General features: G+C 41.7%; 1 long non-coding RNA gene and 1 pseudogene across 2 annotated transcripts in view; both read left to right on the top strand.

Moving 5' to 3' along the window:
* The window catches only part of LOC138849694 (uncharacterized), a 335,854-nt gene that overhangs the window by 226,748 nt on the left and 90,387 nt on the right, over positions 1–18,719 (top strand). The gene's annotated exons all lie outside the window — the stretch shown is intronic.
* LOC138849762 (zinc transporter ZIP1 pseudogene) overlaps positions 6,406–18,719 on the top strand; it is a 36,553-nt pseudogene continuing 24,239 nt past the window's right edge.

Raw genomic sequence — 18,719 nt, 5'->3', positions numbered from 1 at the left:
CTTTGTCTCTGTCTCTCTCCCTCTACTTAGCCTTATAAATAAATAAAATAATTATTTAAAAAACATGTATATATGAAATAAAGGAAATCTAGTCCTTTATATAAATGGATAAAATTTATAAAGACTCTAATCCCACTTCAGAGTGCTTGGTTTGATTCGCAGCTGTTTCCAATGACAGGTTTTTGCTAATGTAGATGTTGGGAGGCAGTAGTGATAACTCATGATATGATATTGGGCTTCTGTCACTCATATGTGGAGGACAGGAGTACATTCCTGGCTCTTTGATTCAGCCTTGATACAGCTGTGGTTACTGTGGGTATTTGGAGGAGTAAGTCTGTGGATAAGAGGTTTTCTCTTTTGTCTCTCCTGGCCTACCTGTCTCTCTTGTGTCTCTTTAACTCACATATACACATACAAATACACACATATGTAATATTTAATATGACAATAATCAAGCAAAGCGACAACTAAAGAATATAACATGATATTGACACATGTTTGAATAATTCAATTGAAACTACTGTGAGTTGTTTGAAGTATGAATGAAGAACGGAATATCAGCCTGAAAATATAACTTAGGAAAAGTCTGCAACACAAACAACCCATAGAGACTGGCTAGAAGAAATGTATACAGAGCTGTCTGAGAACCTGCAGCAGATTCTGTTCTCCACAAATTCCTGGTCTGATCCATAAATGCAGTACCATCTCCCAAAAGCTATTTTAGCAATTTTTGAAAAACTTCATTGACTTGTATATTAGCAGAGGGTAACTCTCACCACTGCAGAATGTCGCATGTTTATTTGTAGGCTGGCATTCACCACTTCTACATATCATCTATACAACCAATAAAGACCATTTCAGACTTCATATCCCATAGGAATTTCGCAAATTCTAAACTCTGATTTTAATCCTATGTAAAAAATATGCCTTTAGTGTGGCATCAGAAGACCTGGAGACCAATATGCAATCAGCTTTGATGGCTCTAATTTCTTATAACCATGACAGTTTTACCTTATCACATTTATTTTTTTTTTCATTTTAATTTAAAAGCCCTCACAAATCTCCTATAAAGTGATATAAAACAAAATAAGAAATAATCAATCACCTTACTGGAGATGTATTAATTTTCTTTGGCCTTGGAAATATGTAGAGTTCTCTACAGTTTTACCTGGATGAGAAGCTGAATGCAGAGAATCATGAGAGAATTGGCCTGACTTGCTCCTAGAGTCCACAGTGCTAAGGAAGATCATGCAAATGCAGAATGAACGACACCTTAGCTGGAGAAACAAAATAAAAATCAACCTCCCTGTGGAGAACTAGCACTTTACAATTGAAAACAGGCAGAAGACTTTTTGAAAGAGCACACAAAATTATAGTAATTGGCAGTGATTAAATCTAGTTATCCTTAGGTTAATGGGAATATCAATATATATGATACCAACACACTTTGAAAATTATTAAATAAAATAATAAAAATAAATAAAAAATAAAGTAAAATTATTTACTTTATTAAATAGTGACATTATGGAGAAATCTTGGACTTGCCTGTTGGAGATACAAGGTCTAGGTAAGAATCAGGACAAACTACCAGACTTGAGATGGTTGAATACAGGTTAGACTACTGCTTGGGACAACTACATCCCATATGCAAATTCTTGGGTTGTGTCCTTGCTATTACATACTTAAAATACATCATCTGATGATGGATACATATTTGGATTCCTGCTACCCTCCTATGAAACCCAGATGTATTCCTGCCTCCTGGCTTCAGCCTGGAATAGCCCTGGCTATTAGGGACATTTGGTGGGTGAATTAACCAGCAGATGGAACATCTTTCTCTCTCCTTCTCTCATGCTCTGCCTTTAAAATAAATACTTTAAAATTACAAATAAAATGACATCAAAATACATCTGTTAATTTCTAATACATCAAATGCTGATATACTTTGCTGAGTATGGAAAAATTTGATTATATGCCAAATACAATCAAGAGAACTTCACATAGACATTTTCAAGGGCATGATTCATGCCAACTATGTCAGCAAAGATGTCAGCAAGACTGCTGCCACTTTAAACTGATTGAACATCAAGAGCATTGGTTTCCAATTTCTGTAAAGTAAATGCTTTTACTTAAAATGCCATGGTATCTGACATCTATTAATCATTTGACATTTGTCAACAGTCAATGTCCTAGAGCACATTTTGTTTAATCTTTCTTATATGGTACAAAGAACCTGACAGTTCCTGAGCCACCAGAAAAAACTATCAGGATACAGGGGGTTTCAGCATTATCTCCAAATACAAAATGCATTTAGAGGATAGGTTTCAAACAGTACAAATTCTGGGAATAACAAAGACAGAAAGAAGCAATGGGAGTGTGTAAGGGAGTGATGTTTCAGATATGACAAGTTAGCCCTTCACTGAAAGTCACATCTCCAAGATCCCTCCAATAAGTATCATTTCCTAGGCCCTTGTCTATCTTTCTCTACTACTCACATCTTCCTTCTCAAAGTTTATATAAAACTTGCACTATCACTCAGGCTTCGTAGCTTACACATGAGGTGAGTTAGCATCACTCAATCTTGGTCACTCTGGACCAGAGGATCAATAATTGCTTGGGCCATGAAAAGTTAGGGCCTTTACCATTCTAGGACTCCTTTGCCTCTACTATGAAGCTCCAGGGAGAACGTTTGGGCAGAAGAGTGGATCCTGAATCATGGGGCCCAAGTCTCCATTCAGCATGAACATTTTGTTAGAAATAAAACAGACGCATTATCCAGTACCCTAATCTCCCACATAGAATCACCAGTCTTTGGACAATATATTTGGATAAACTGCTTTAAACTCAAAAAGGGTACTGGGAAGGCCACATACAGGAATGAACCAGAAGCTTCATTGACTGATGAGACATGACAAAACCCCACAAATTCAACTGCCTCATAGTAACAGATCTCACACACACTGTATGGTGATTTTGCTGGAAACTTGGGGGATGTTTCACTTGCATTTGTAATGTCCTCATGTTTCCAATGCATAAGCCAAAATGGCAAATGACTAAATCAGTTATAAAACTTGTGCTATGGTTTGAAAATTTCTTATCAAAAGTGCTTGGTAATAGGGACTAGAATAGTGGTGTGGTGGATACAACTGCCACCTGCAACACCAGTATACCATGTGGGCAAGAGTTTGTGTCCCAGAGGCTCCACTTCAATCCAACTCCCCAATAACGACCTAAGAAAAGCAATAGAATAGGGTCCAGGTGTTTGGGCTATTGCCACACATGTGGGAGACTTGGCTGATGCTCTTGACTTTGGTCTGGCCCATCTCTGACTTTTGCAGCCTTCTGGTGAGTAAACCGGCAGATGGAAGATCTACTTGCCTTCCTCCAACACCACCTGTAACTTTTTCAAATAAATAAGTATTTAAGAAATACTTGAGGAGCTGGCACTATGGCTTAGCAGGTAAAGCTACCGCCTGCAGTGTCGGCATCACATATGGGTGCCGGTTTAAGACCTGGCTGTTTCACTTCTGATCCAGCTCTCTGCTATGGCCTGGAAAAAGAGTGGAAGATGATCTAAGTCCTTGGGCCCCTGCACCCATATGTGAGACCTGGAAGAAGCTCCTGGCTCAGCTGGAAGAAGCTCCTGGCTCCTGTCTTCTGATTGGCTCAGCTCTGGCCCTTGCAGCGATCTGGGAATTGAACCAGCTGATGGAAGACTTCTCTCTCTCTCTCTCTCTCTCTCTCTCTCTCTCTCTGCTTCTCTCTGTATAACTCTGACTTTCAAATAAAATAAATAAATCTTAAAAAAGGAATATTTGTAGGTTTTTCTGCTGTCCTCTAAGCAGGACGGGGCTTAGAGAGTTACAGCAACACAGTGTGAAGGGAAAGCAGTAATGGATCCTAGGATGCTAAGTCGCTAACTGAAAAGTGGTGAGCAGGTTTCATCCACAGAAGTCTCTGCACTGCATGGAGAACCATGAAGTTTAATGGAGATCCAGAACTAAGCTACTTGCAGATTTTACATGTTGTTGCTGTTATAACTCTAAGGTAAAAGAGTTATGTCTAAGCCACTGATTCTAATGAAAGTCTGAAATGAGCAGCATAACTCTAATCATTGTTGTAAAATTAGTCTAGTTTACTTCCAGCCTATCCTGAAACTTTATGAACAAAAATGGAAAAAAAGCTTGTGAATATAAAGTATAGGAAACCCTTGGGAGGAGAGGTATTATATCAATGTTTGTCTTTGAATATTAGAGTGTTTCCTTAAAAACCCTTAAAAATATTCACTCATTAAAAGACATATTCTTACATTTTCATTATATCCAGAAGACAGATTGTATTTTTAACATGTTATTTTAATGCTAAGTTTGGTAAACAAAATATTCATAACTAGGTTAATTAACAGTTGGAGAAATTTAGATAAATGTAATTATTCCTATTGCCCATGTTTAGGGTGAAAAAACAAATTTTTGTGATAACTAATGGTGTGGCAGATAAAGCTGCTGCCAGTGATCCTAATATTCCATATGGGTGCCAGTTTGTGTCCTAGTGGCTGCACTTCTGACCCAACTTCCAGCTAATACCCTGGGTAAAACAGAAGAAGACGGCCAAAGTGCTTGGGCCTCTGCTACCCATGGGGGAACCTGGCTCTTGGCTTTAGTCCAGTCAATTTGTGGCCATCTGTGGAATGAGCCAATGCGTGGAGTACCTCTCTGTCTCTGTGTCTTCCTCTGTGTAACTCTTTCAAATAAATAAACTCAATTTTTACAAAAAAAGAAAGACTTAGCTATTTTTACTCCATGAACAACTATTTAATATTATTTAAACACTTTTAGGATATATATATATCCTCCAAAACATTGAAAATATATATGGATGTATATATAAATAAAATAAATTTATAATGGTATGTACCTATGTATAAATATGTATGAAAACGCTAGATAGATTATATTCCCAAAAGCTTTTGCAGCCACTTCTCTCACCTCGGAAGCCTAAGGCCGTCCTGTGATGAACACGGGTTTCCTTCGAGGTCCCAACAGAGAATCTCAGGGTGCCTCTAGCTGCCCAGCTCACAATAACTGTAACCTAGCAACGTCCTTAAACACAAGTGCGCTTCGCGCCTACAGAGGGTAGTAGATGTTGGTGGACTTGACCAAGTGTTGGGGTCATTGTGGGAACGAAACACTGGAGCCTGTGGAAGCCATCTGCACTGACCAGGACTCAGGTGACATGGGATTTCAGGATGCTGAAGGCCTCGTCAGGAGTAGACGCCCTTAAAATCCCTCTCCACATCTCCTGTTCCTCAGTTTATGCTCCCACCATGTCCCCTTGAGTCCTGAGCGGTTTCAGTGGGAATTTAACAGATCTGAAGATAACATTGTCCTCTGTGATTTCATAAACTGGCACATGTGCCATCTAGGTCAATCTTAAGAAATCAAAGCAGGCCTTCCAGAAAAAAAATGTCTTCAGGCCTCTTGCATTTGCCCAGCTTTTACATTTTCTTTACTTTTAGATTTTACTGTTATTTCCCTTAATTGGATTTTTAGCTGATCCATGCATTATTTTGAAACATGGTGTAATATTTATAAACTTTCTAAAATGAATGTTCACTTGTCCCACAAACAGTTCATGATTTGATGGTATGTTAAGATGCCCCATTGTTTTACTTGAAATTCCTGTTTTTCCCGTTTCTGGCTTTTTCATTGTGTTCCATTAGATGTTCTGCTTTTTATTCTTTTTTTCTCCTGATCCATGCATTCTATAATTTTGTCTTCACATCTGTTAAATTCCCACTGAAACCGCTCAGGACTCAGGGGGACATGGCGGGAGCATAAACGGAGGAACAGGAGATGTGGAGAGGGATTTTAAGGGCGTCTACTCCTGACGAGGCCTTCAGCATCCTGAAATCCCATGTCACCTGAGTCCTGGTCAGTGCAGAGGGCTTCCACAGCACGAGTGTTTCATTCCCACAATGACCCCAACACTCGGTCAAGTCCACCAACATCTGTAAACAATCTAATCCCTCAGCTTTACTAGGTGGGAACCATGCACATGCGCACTAAGCACACTCGGCCTCCAGACTTCTGTGCGCAGGCACAGCAACTGCCCTCTAGAGACGTGCTTGCGCACTTGTGTTTAAGGGCGTTGCTAGGTTACAGTTATTGTGAGCTGGGCGGCTAGAGGTGTCCTGGGATTCTCTGTTGGGACCTCAGGGAAACTCGTGTTCATCACAAGATGGCCTTGGGCTTCCTAGGTGAGAGAAGTGGCCGCTCATCTCTGCTATGAAGGTCTTACCTTCCATGTCCGAGAGCGAGTGTCTTGGCAGCCCCGCCGTCGGGTGTGAGAACTAAGCAGGATTAAATCCCAGCCCAGGTACCGCATGGAGACAGGGACTTCGGGGAAATGCGCACAGCCCACGGCGGGGGAAGCTGCCCGAGGGCCGAAGCTCCCGGCAGGCAGGCAGGTCACAGGGACTGCAAGGGCGGTGGGGGAGGCTGGACTTCCTCCAGGTCTCCCATGCGGCTGCAGGGGCCCAAGGACTGCATATAACTAGTACAGTACTAGAGGATCTTTTGGTTAAGTATCATAGCGAACTTTTGGCTATGAAACATGGCTTCCATAAATTCCTGGTCTGGTAACTTCACTCACTGCCAGTATATAGTAGCTTATTAATGTTTCTTGAACCTCCTATAATGCATTTTAAGTTATAGTAAAGTTTTCTTGGTTAATTATAAGGTATTTCCTACACAAGCATAACAACTGTCAGTTGCTCCACCTATTTTCTTCAAAGACTTATTTATTTATTTGAAAGAGTCACACAGAGAGAAAAGGAGAGGCAGAGAGAGAGAGAGAGAGAGGTCTTCCATCTGCTGGTTCACTCCCCAATTGGCTGCAACAGCCGGGACTGCGCCGATCCAAAGCCAGGAGCCAGGCTATAGGGGCCCATGGACTTGGGCCATCTTCTACTGTTTTCCCAGGCCATAGTAGAGAGCTGGATCAGAAGTGGAGCAGCTGGGACTCGAAATGGCACCCATGTGGGATGCCAGCACTGCATGCTGTGGCTTTACCCATTATGCCACAGTGCTGCCCCCTTCCACCTATTTTCTGAATCAAATGGGAAGGCTTCTGTATGGGACCTCACTGGCTGGGCAAGTTCAACGACTGCTTTATGAACAACCCCCACCCCTCAGCATGGGGCAAAGGGAGACCTCATTCAGGTTGTTGCTCTCTTATCAGTCAGAGGCAGAGCAGGACAGCCCCCTTTTCATCCTAGCTTGATACTGTGTTGGTGGCCAGAGCTACTTCATGCCTAGGAGACACACACACACAAACACACACACCAAGCAACGCATTTTAAATATACAATTCTGGTCAAATTCCCCGTATGTCATTCTGTAAACATAGGACTTTGTCTTAAGAACAATGTGAGAGGCCAGCGCCATGGCTCAATAGGCTAATCCTCTGCCTAGAGGCGCCAGCACACCGGGTTCTAGTCCCAGTTGGGGCGCCGGATTCTGTCCTGGTTCTTCCTCTTCCAGGCCAGCTCTCTGCTGTGGCCCAGGAGTGCAGTGGAGGATGGCCCAAGTGCTTGGGCCCTGCACCCCACGGGAAACCAGGATAAGTACCTGGCTCCTGGCTTTGGATCAGCGTGATGCGCCAGCCGCTGTGCGCCAGCCATGGTGGCCATTGGAGGGTGAACCAACGGCAAAGGAAGACCTTTCTCTCTGTCTCTCTCTCATTATCCACTCTGCCTGTCAAAAAAAAATATGAAATACCAACAGAGTGTTAAAATTATAGCATGTTTATGTTTTGTTCAATAATGATCCCCACTGGAATAGGGGAAATACATTAAAGGAGGCAATGGTTTTGGTAAGAAATAATATGGGGCCGGTGCCACAGCTCGCTGGGCTAATCCTCCACCTGCAACGCCAGCACCCTGGGGTTCTAGTCCCGTTCAGGGCGCTGGATTCTGTCCCGGTTGCTCCTCTTACTGTCCAGCTCTCTGCTGTGGTCCAGGAAGGCAGTGGAGGATGGCCCAATTGCTTGGGCCCTGCACATGCATGGGAGACTGGGAAGAAGCACCTGGCTTCTGTGTTCAGATCAGTGCAGTGTGCCAGCCATAGCAGCCATTTGGGGGTGAACCAACGGAAGGAAGACCTTTCTCTCTCTCTCTCACAAAAAAAGAAAGAAAGAAAGAAAGAAAGAAAGAAAGAAAGAAAGAAAGAAAGAAAGAAAGAAAGAAAGAAATAATATGGGGTGGAATTGATGTGGGCTCATGGGTGGTTAGAGAAGCTGAAGATATTATCATTTAACATCTCAGAACTCAATAACTAACTGCATGGAGTCAGTCAAAGGTATGGGACCACTGGAATAAGAAAACATTTGAAGGCTGTACTATTTATGTGTTGCAACTGTGTCAGATTTAAAATACTTACTATGCAATTTGGTAGTGGGTCTGAAACTAAAAATTATTCCAAGCTTGTGTTAAAAATTTAGATGATGTCTACATACCAAAAGGATGTTCACGAAGTCCACAAAAGTTCACATTGTAAAAAAAAAGTGCATTGATTTTAATTTTTGAGCTAAAATGGTTTCATGGCATAATACTATTTTTCACAAATTTTTGAAGTTAACTCAGTATTGGTAGTGGAAATTGTTGTAGTCAGTAGATTCATTTGGAAAATGTATATACGGAGGAAAAAAGCATTTGTGCAAATTAGAATGTTATAAAATCAAACTTCTGACAATATCCAAAGGAGGAAGAAAAGGGAAAGCAGACTGCAAATTAGTTGTCTGAAACATGCAGGAAGACATGAGGGTCCCAGTGCTACAGAAGCCCGAGAACTAAGGTGCAGGAGGATGCGGGGATAGTGGATTCCCCTAGAAGTTTTATTACACAGAAACTTCAAGTGGAGGAGGTGGATTTTAAGCCTGAGAAATGCCTTGAGAAAATATTGCTGTTGATATCCTGGAGGCAAGAAATGAAAACATGGAAAATTGGATATTTCAAAGGTTTTTTAAAGGAAAAAAAAAGATAGAAACTAGAAACAGATGTATTGAAAAAGATGTGCATGGGGCCGTTGCCATGGCACACTAGGTTAATCCTCCACCTGTGGCACCCACATCCCATATGGGTGCTGGGTTCTAGCCCTGGTTGCTCCTCTTCCAGTCCAGCTCTCTGCTGTGGCCTGGGAAGGCAGTGGAGGATGGCCCAAGTGCTTGGGCCCCTGCACCCATGTGGGAGACCAGGAGGAGGCACGTGGCTCCTGGCCTCGGATTGGCATAGTTCCAGCCATGGCAGCTATTTGGAGAATGCATCAACAGAGGGAAGACGTTTCTCTCTGTCTGTAACTCTGCCTGTCAGATAAATAAATAAAAATCTTTAAAAAAAGAAAAAAGATGTGCAATACAGGATTTCTTAGATGAATTTCACTTGAGCCTGCATAAATGTTTCCTGCATTAGTGTGTGGAGGGTAGAAGACAGGGGAATAGAAGCAAAAGGAAATTGAAATCAGGGAAAAGTTTCTGAAAAGAGAGGAAGATGGGGCATTCAGAACATAAATCCAGGGAAGCTCATTATATGAGAGCAAGATACAAGTGAGAAACTCATTTTGCAACGTGTATAAGACTATCTCAGGCCAGTGCTGTGGCTCACTAGTGCCTGCGGCGCCAGCACCCTGGGTTCTAGTCCCAGTTGGGGTGCCAGATTCTGTCCCGGTTGCTTCTCTTCCTGTCCAGCTCTCTGCTGTGGCCCAGGAAGGCAGTGGAGGATGACCCAAGTGCTTGGGCACTACACCCACATGGGAGACCAGGAGGAGGCACCTGACTCCTGGCTTCAGATCAGTGCAGTGTGCCAGGCATAGCAGCTATTTGGGGGGTGAACCAACAGAAAGAAGACCTTTATCTTTGTCTCTTTCTTTCACTGTCTAACTCTGCCTGTCAAAAAAAATAAACAAAATTTAAAAAAAATAAAAAATAAGACTATTTCAGATATCAATAAATCCAAAGGACCTATATGTATGGACCAGAGAAAAATATTAGAGAATATCTAAATGATTTGTTATAAGACCTGTTATAATGGTTAGAGAAACAAAATACCAATACATTTGACTGCATGAATGTTAACCTGTAACATGACCCAAATAAAATAAATACATGATAATAAAACTTTGCTAGACATACATTGTGTTTCTATTATCAGAGTAGAAAGTACATCACATAAGTAAGGAAAAGTGTAATAATAAAACAAGAACCACAAAAATACAATATTAGGGGAACAGTGACTATAGGATGCAAAAAAGCAATAAACAACAGTTGGAAAAATATTTTAATACATTTAGAAAGTCTTGATAATGCGATGGACAAGTACTTGGCAATGAACTATGTGGGTATTTTTTAAAGCATAATACTATGTTCAACATATGGTTAGTGGTGTGTTAAGCCTGTGATTATAAAGTAAATTGAAAGTACATTATTGCAAAAATTAATGGGAAAAAAGAAAAGAAGGAGGGGGTTAATGGAGAGAGGGAAGGAAGTATGGTTATCTTTTTATAACTGTATCTATGAAATACTTGCAATTTGCACTCTTTATATTCATAAAATTTAAACAAATAGCATTCCAGATGTATGTTTTAAAGCTTTAGGTGCCAGCGTTGTGGGCACAAAGGGTGAGACCACTGCCTGCGATGCCAGCAACCATGTGGATGATGGTTTGTGTCCTGGTTGATGCACTTCTGATTCAACCCCCCTTACTGATGACCTCCAGAAAGCAACAAAGGATGGTCCATGTGCTTAGGCCCCTGCTATGCACATGGGAGACCTGGAGAAAGCTCTCTTGACTTTCATCTGGCCCAGCCCTGGCCATTGTGGGCATATGGGGAGTGAACCAAAGGATGGGAGATGTCTCTCTCTGTGTCTCCCCCCACCCCGAGTTCTCTGGAGCTCTTTCAAATAAATAGATACATCTAAAAGATTTACTGCATTTCTTTGAAAGGGACAGTGAGAAGGGAGGAAGAAGGGAGGGAAAGACAAAGAGAGACCTTCTTTCTATTGGGTCATTCCCTAAATGTCTGTAATGGCTATGGCAGGGCCAGGCTGAAGCCAGAGCCTGGAACCCTATGCAGGTCTCCCACATAGGCGGTAGGAGCCCAAGTACTAGAGCCATTAACCATGGCTCTTCCAGGCATGTTAGAAGGAAGCTCGATTGGAAGCAGAGTAGTCAGTACACAAACAATAGCTCTAACAAGGGATGCTTTCATTGTAATTGGTGAATTAAACTGCTGCATCACAATGCTGTCTCAAGTAGTTTTGTTAATGACTTCACTCAAGAGGCTTAGAAGGATGCTCATGCACACCTATATTTCTAAAACTTAAACATATAATATATCAGAAGAAGAAGGCCTTATAGGACTGCAACTTCTGTATTTTATTGCATCTATAAAGATGTACATTATGATGTGTTCCTTCACATCTATATATACATATATATGATTACTACAGTCAAGTGAATTAACATGTTAATCACCTCACATAATTGCCTTTATTTACCATGTTAGGTAAATGCACTTAAGATTTGCTTCCTTAGAAGTGTCATATGATGTACTACTATTGATTAGAGTATATCACCGTCATAGCAGTTGGCATCTGCTTGTTCAGTCAGCTGGATAGAGGAGATGTCCAGGCTTGTAAGAAAGTCTTCATATGGCCCCTGGTTAAAGCCAGACCTCAGGAGAGTGCAGTCTATAATGGTGGTCACACCATTATAGAACCATATAGTTTTAATGCTGTCTATCACAACTGTAAACTTATTCTAGACATATATTTTCATCCCACTCCAGGAACTACAACACTGCTCTTTCTGTGTACAGTATTTAACTTTATAGATTTTTCTAGGTCCCCTCATTACTCACCTAGGATCCCTGTAGCAGTGGGGCATCAGGGTAGTGCTAAGACCCAGCTGGCCCAATGCAGTGATGAGACTGCTTCCTGTGGGCTGCAGGGGCTCTGCCTCTGTCAACAGGCACCTCCCTCTTCAATAAATGCCCCCACATTGCCCTGAAGGGGGCCTTCCTTGGCTTCTACCTGTCCTGGACACTGTCCCCAGATGTCCTCATGGCTAGACCAGCTTCTAGGTGCCCAACACTTGTACCTGGAAGGTGGAGAGAAGGCTGGAGCAGCACTGAGGGTTTGGCTCATGGCTCCCCTTATGAGATCAATGTGTGTAGCAGGAATCCAGACAGCCTAGGAAGCAGGTACCTGAACTCAACCTGGAAGGTGACTTCCATCTCTTCAGAAGGGAAAGTGAGTTTCATAGAAGCCAGAGTAAATGTTCACAAATCCCAGCTACTAGAATCCTCCTGATCTTGGTGCTTTCCAAGTGAATGTGTCCAAGATCATAGGAGAAAGGCTAAAGGGACAGTTGAAGGGTGAGTGTTGAGTGTGGAGGAACAGTCAGCCCATGGAGTCTGACCCTGATTCACCGTGGCTTACAGGCATCTGTTCCAGGAAGCCTTCCTAGTGACTTTCCACTCTGTGGGTCACCTGTTGTATCCCCTTTGCCATTCTATGCTTCTCTGGAAGAGCTGAATACCCTCTTGGGGTCTTCAATGACCCAACTAGTCAAAAGTTAGTTTAACACCTTCCCAAAGATGCAGGGGTTACTGCAGTGTCCAGGGGGTAACCTGAGAGCTTACAAGGCTTGGGGGGAGGGTATGTGATTAATTCAGGAGCAAAAGTGTGACCACCATTATAGACTGTACTCTCCTGATGTCTGGCTTTAACCAGGGGCCACATGAAAATTTTCTTACAAGCCTGGACATCTTTCTTATCCAGCTGACTGAACAAGCAGATGCCAAATGCTATGAGGGTGATGATGTGGAGGCCCCAGAAGCAAATATGAGCACCTCGCATGGTGCCCACAAATGTTTCCAGGGGAGCCAGGAGGATTACCTCCTCTTCAGCACTTCCCCATACTCCCCTTGGACCCTCATAAATATGAGCTCCTGAAAGCCCTATCCTTGGTCACTCAGACCCCTGGAAGTCCTGAATCTGCCTGCCATTGTCAGGTACCAGGTTACTGGACTCCCAGGTACACCTTCAGCATTCAGCCTGGCTTCACCCTGGCTTTGCTCCAGATGTGACAGTGGAACTCTGCGTGGGAAGCTGTCAGAAAGCAAGAATGGGAAGCCAATGCACCAGGGAGCTCAAGCATCCCAGCCACTGTGGGGATGGCTGAGCTGATGCCATTCACTCCGTGCTAGGGACTCCTCCATCACTTGGGCAGCAAAGGACTGCCCCTAACATGCAGAAACACACAGTACCCAGAGTAGAAAGCTCAGGCTCCTGTGGGTGGTCCAACAGCTTTCCAACATGCAGGACTAGCTACAATTTTCTAAACACAACTAAAGCCAGATAATCCTATTCTCCTCTGCTTGTTTATGCCTTTCTCTCCCCCTGTGAATCCCCTAATGAGCCTCTCTCCTCCTGGTTGTGCCCACACCCTGCAGTTCAAGGGTCTCATCCATCAGTTACACCGTTAATCCCACTTATGTAAATATCACATACACAGTGCTTATTTATGTAAATGTATACATCAGTCTGGAATCACTCAGAATTTCAAGGCTCCCATTGGTACCATCATTTCAGCCTCTGAGGAGCTTGAAGGCAAGGTGGGGGTGTCTGAGAGATACCATCTCAGCAAGGTGCCACTTGGGCAGGAGGCTCCATGCTTGGTGGGTTTCCCTGAAGCCTCAGCTTTGGGTCTTGGGAACCAAGGCTTGCCCTAATCACTAGAAGCCAAAATATGCAAAGGGATGTAAGGTTCTACCTTTCCACCCACATGCATTGGGTCTTAGGTGCACAGGCAATGGAGCAGAGATCTGAGGTCCACTCTCACATTGGGGGGGTACTTGAGTCCTCACTTTTGGGACTGCAGATAAGCACAGGCTCCTCCTGAGGACCCATACTGGGATTTCCTGGTCACTCAACATTCCTCAAGGGCACCTACAGGTCCATTCCTTACAGTGGATGGGCTGTGATCAGTGCTGTGACTGCTGTGTGGATCCCTGTCACACTGGTAGTCTATGAGGACAGCCACATGCAGAAGGCACCGGTGTCTATGTGTGAGTGGGCAGAACCATGACAACACTCACATTCATGAATGTCAGGGTAAGGATGTTTCATGTCCTTCCTGGCTGCTGCCTGATGACCTTTGTGAGGACACAGTGAGCCAACGTTCCCACCTGAGTATGTTCCAGTGGTATGCTAAGGCATACCAGGTATGGCCCATGGTCAACATCATGTCCAGTCTGTTCCCACCATACTCAAGATTCAGCACTCACAGTGAAATCAGTGATGATGACTCAGTTACTGGGCTCCTCTCATGAATTTGGGAGCCTGGACTACATCTTTGCCTCATGGCCTCTATGGGCATTTGGGGAGTTAATCTAAATATATCTCTTTTCTACCTCACTGTCCTTTCACCTCTCAAATATATAATTTATAAAATGTCAGACTATTCAAGTAAGACAAAGAATAAAGTATAATCTTCAGATTAGACTATAATTTATGTTATTGGGTAATCATTAGAGAATTGAACAGAGTGATTTAAAGTGCCAATGAACAATGGAGTAATTTTCCTTAAAATATAATTTTGAACAGTCTGATGTTCTACCTGAATTTATAGACTAGCTGGGAGAAACGTATAAAGAATTATTTAAGGACCTATCTTCCATATATTCCTGGTACTACCCGTGGATGAAGCACAACTTTCTAAGACCTACTGAAAACCACACTATTTTATCAATTCCAAAAACTCATATTAACTGATTTGTGTTTAAGGACTAGGTAGGTAACTCTTAACAGAAGCTGGCCATAGAAAGATAAATAAGATAAATGCATCAAATTTCTTTTTTTTTTTTTTTTGACAGGCAGAGTGGATAGTGAGAGAGAGACAGAGAGAAAGGTCTTCCTTTTGCCATTGGTTCACCTTCCAATGGCCACCGCAGCCAGCAAGCTGCGGCCGGCGCACCGCGCTGACCTGATGGCAGGAGCCAGGTACTTATCCTGGTCTCACATGGGGTGCAGGGCCCAAGCACTTGGGCCATCCTCCACTGCACTCCCTGGCCACAGCAGAGAGCTGGCCTGGAAGAGAGGCAACCGGAACAGAATCTGGTGCCCCAACCGGGACTAGAACCTAGTGTGCCGGCGCCGCAAGGCGGAGGATTAGCCTATTGAGCCACGGCACGGGCCACCAATGCATCAAATTTCTTATATGTGCACACTGAAAAAGTTAAATTTGTGTACACCAAGAGTACAAGTATGGTTACCGACATGTTTGCAGCAGAAGTGGGAGTATAGGGATAAAGGCAGACATTTTTCAAAGGATATATGATTTCCAGTAGAGAGAAGGAATTCGTTTCAATGCTGCACTATACAGTGGAGACTACTATGTTTTGCCTATTGAAATCTTGAGTGGCTTCTAAAGTACATAAAGTGATAAATATATTAGACTAATAATTATAGAAGGTACATTCATTAAAATGTTAAATTTTGTTTACAAATACATACCACTATTTGTCAGTTGTAAATAAAAAGTAATAGGCAAAGATTGAAGGTGGCATTGTCGTGAAGTAGCTAAGCCTTTGGTTGCAATGCCCACATCTGATGCTGCTGTACATGGTGTGAGGGCTCCCACTGCTCTGCAGTTCCAATCATCTTCTAGATAATACACCCAGGAGGCAGTGAATGATGGCCAAACTACTTCGATAAGTATCACTCAAATGGAAGACTTGGAGTATCTGTCTTCTGGATTGAACCAGCCCTAGCCATTATGAGCATTTGAAAAGTGAAAACAGGAATCAAAACTCTTTCTCTGTCACTCTGCCTTTCAAGTAAATATTTTTAGGTCAAAGATTTTCATATAAACTAAAATAACAAATAAGATCATATAATACACTGCAAGAAAAAAGCTTTATATTCAAAGACACAAAATGTGAAAAGTAAAGAATGAAAAAGATACACCAAAATGTCAGAAACATGGCTATACTGGCTGGTCATCTTAACATTGGGCAGAATAGAACTAACATGGAAAAATGTTAGTAGAGATAAATAGGGGAAAGATATAATAATTAAAGTGTCAAACAATCTGGATATAAGAATTATATACATACATATTTATCTAACAAAAATGCTCAATATTATATAAAGAAAAAGACAAACATAAAGGAATGGGCAAACTGTTCAATAGCAGTACTTACAGATGACAATAACCCCAATTTGAAAAGTGGAAATAATTATGAAAGACTGAAATAGATGGAGACCACTTGAACATTATAAAAAAAAATAAATAAAACGTCAAATGACAAATACTACATTGTACAAGAGAATATGAATTCAAGCGTATATGCATTTTTTCAAAGAAAACAATTTTCTAGGTTATAAAATTAGCCTGAAAAATTTAAAAGTATAGAAACCATACAAATATATTCCCTGACCACAATGGATTTCAGCTTAGAAAAGAGTGGCCTAGTGGTTAAGAAGCTACTTGGTATGGCCAAATCCTATAAAAGAATGCCTAGGTTTCCATTCAGGGTTTGCTCCAATCCACCTTCCAGCTAATGTGCACCCTGAGAGAAAGCAAGTAATGGAGCAAACAGTTGGGTCCCTGCTACCCATGTGGAAGACATGGATTGAGTTCCTGGCTTCCAGCTTTTTTCTGCCTTAGGGTCAGCTTGTTTAGGAAACAAATCACCATTGAAACAATGTCTCTGATTTCCAGACACAAGTCATATATATTATATATATATATATTAAGGGTAAGGAGTTCAAGCAAGTCAGAATGCCAGTCCACTTTCATGGTTAGCTACACATAATATAACACACAAATGAGCTCCTACCCACACCATCGTTCCCAGCACAACCTGGCTGTCCAGACATCTGGGAGTTGAAACTGCTCTGCATCAGATCAGAGACCAGACACATAATATGGACAGAATGTACAAGGACTAGCCTAGGTTCCTACATGTAACCCAAGCTGTGTGCAATCAGTAATATCCTCTCCAGTCATACTCTTTATCCAACTGAGCATTCCTGAAATTTGCACAACTGGGACCTAGGAGGCTGTGCAGTACCCTCATACTCTGTGAGCATGGCCATTGCTGTACCCAATGCACATCTTCTGTTCTGTCCACTGCTAGTCCCCTTTGAAGTCTTGTCCTCCTCCTGACTACCTGAAAAATACCCTTGATGGACATTAGCAATGGTTATTTTGCCTCTATTTCAGTTATTTTTTCAAAACAGTACACATAAGCACTTAGTGGTCTTTAAATCTTATCTTGGTATTTGAAGTTGGCATCTTATCAGTAGCACTTAGAAGTTGAATAGCATCAATGAGCTGTTCCCAATGGGTTGCAGTGGAGGTGGAAGGGATGACAACCCTGTCCTGTTGATGGAAAACAGAAAATGAACAAGTGCAGCTAGATCATCTGTCACATTTGCAGCACAATCAGCAAGGAAAGGCCATATAACCTAGATAAAAACTCCATCTCGAGTATGTCCTTAGATCACAGAAAGGAACTTGTAAATCAGGAAGAGAAATAAACACAATATGTAAATAAAACTGCAGGTCACATTGTGGAGAGGGGTAATATTTATGTCTCAGCTTTTCTGTTGTAATGGGGACACTTTGGCTACATTTCAGTACAACTTCTTGTTTTCCAGATGCCATATTTTTTCCTTGATCTGTGTTAACTAATGGAGTACCTAAAAGGTAATGTAAAAGAAATTGGTATTTTCAGATTCAACAACTGTATACAGTCCTTGTCTCTACTGTTGAGAAACAGTTCTTTTCTTCATACTACATGTTGAACGCTTTAATTAGTGTAGAATTAATCTTATGAGTATAAAGTAAGTTGAAATTAGATCTTTGTAAAAATTAAAACTGGAAATAGGAGAGGGAGAAGAAGGGTGGGAGCCTGGGTGGGAGTACAGATAGGGTAGGAAGTATCCCCATGTTCCTAAATCTGTATCTATGAAGTACATGAAATGTGTATACTTTAAATTTTTAAAAATCAGTTCCTCAGGAAAGAAACATTTTTAAAGGGACAGAACACACTCAAGGGTGTGAGCAATGTCAGAGAGAAAAATAATTTGCAACTTGTAAGACATAAGGTTATCCTTTTATAAATAAGTGCTGTGTGTGATGTCACACCTTAACTGAATATACAGAAAGACCTATGTTAGGCAAATCCAGACATATACAGATATATCACTCTCATGAGTTAGAGGCCAACAGAGACTCATTCTAACCCTAGAAAAAATTCTCATCACCCAGTGCTATGAGAGTACAGGATTATGACTGGCCTATGACATACCTGTGATTACACCACTGGTTTGTACTAATTTGAGGAAGGAATCATGGGTAGACAACAAAATCATTTCACCAAATAATTATAATTGTTGAAGGTGGTACTTCAAATAGGTGTTATAAACTGAATATTTGTTATCAGAATTTATATGTGGAGGTGCAGCTCATTTTCTTGGTCCTACTCAATAAGTGGAAACAAAAAACATAGAATTCTTATGCAAAAGAGAAGAAAAGTAGTATTTAAGAACTCTTAGTTCATCTCTGTCAGGAGTATTACTCCCACATGTGAACTGCATAATACCTGCCAAGCTGTGATTCCACTAAAGGGTTTCTCCATACAAATTATATTTTA

The sequence above is a fragment of the Oryctolagus cuniculus genome, chromosome 5 (assembly GCF_051225735.1).
Source record: "Oryctolagus cuniculus isolate XC-2025 breed Fujian yellow rabbit chromosome 5, ASM5122573v1, whole genome shotgun sequence".
NCBI classification, from domain to species: Eukaryota; Metazoa; Chordata; class Mammalia; order Lagomorpha; family Leporidae; genus Oryctolagus; species Oryctolagus cuniculus.
The sequence above is the reverse complement of the archived record's forward strand: the minus strand, read 5'-3'. Positions and strand labels throughout refer to the sequence as shown.